Below are 237 nucleotides of genomic sequence, written 5' to 3'. Positions count from 1 at the left end.
TGATACACTATAAAAACAAAAATACCTGAGAAACTTTATGGACACTGAAGAAATAACCAAGGGAAAACACATTGTTAGGAAGGGAAGAGGGTCAGAAGTTGTTAGCTCACTGGTAGTGCCTTTCTTTCACAACCAAAGGACCAAGGTTGAATCCTGAGGAAGCAGGAAATAGGTACTGTACCTGGGTGTTAGCCAACTCCTGTGGGTTGCATCCTGGAGGGGGAAGGGAGGGTTATA

General features: G+C 43.9%; 1 protein-coding gene across 2 annotated transcripts in view; it reads right to left on the bottom strand.

Moving 5' to 3' along the window:
* Nucleotides 1–237, bottom strand: part of LOC128697576 (germ line transcription factor 1) — a 67,187-nt gene that overhangs the window by 13,636 nt on the left and 53,314 nt on the right. The gene's annotated exons all lie outside the window — the stretch shown is intronic.

This window comes from Cherax quadricarinatus, chromosome 44 (assembly GCF_038502225.1).
Source record: "Cherax quadricarinatus isolate ZL_2023a chromosome 44, ASM3850222v1, whole genome shotgun sequence".
Classification (NCBI taxonomy): Eukaryota; Metazoa; Arthropoda; class Malacostraca; order Decapoda; family Parastacidae; genus Cherax; species Cherax quadricarinatus.
The sequence above is the reverse complement of the archived record's forward strand: the minus strand, read 5'-3'. Positions and strand labels throughout refer to the sequence as shown.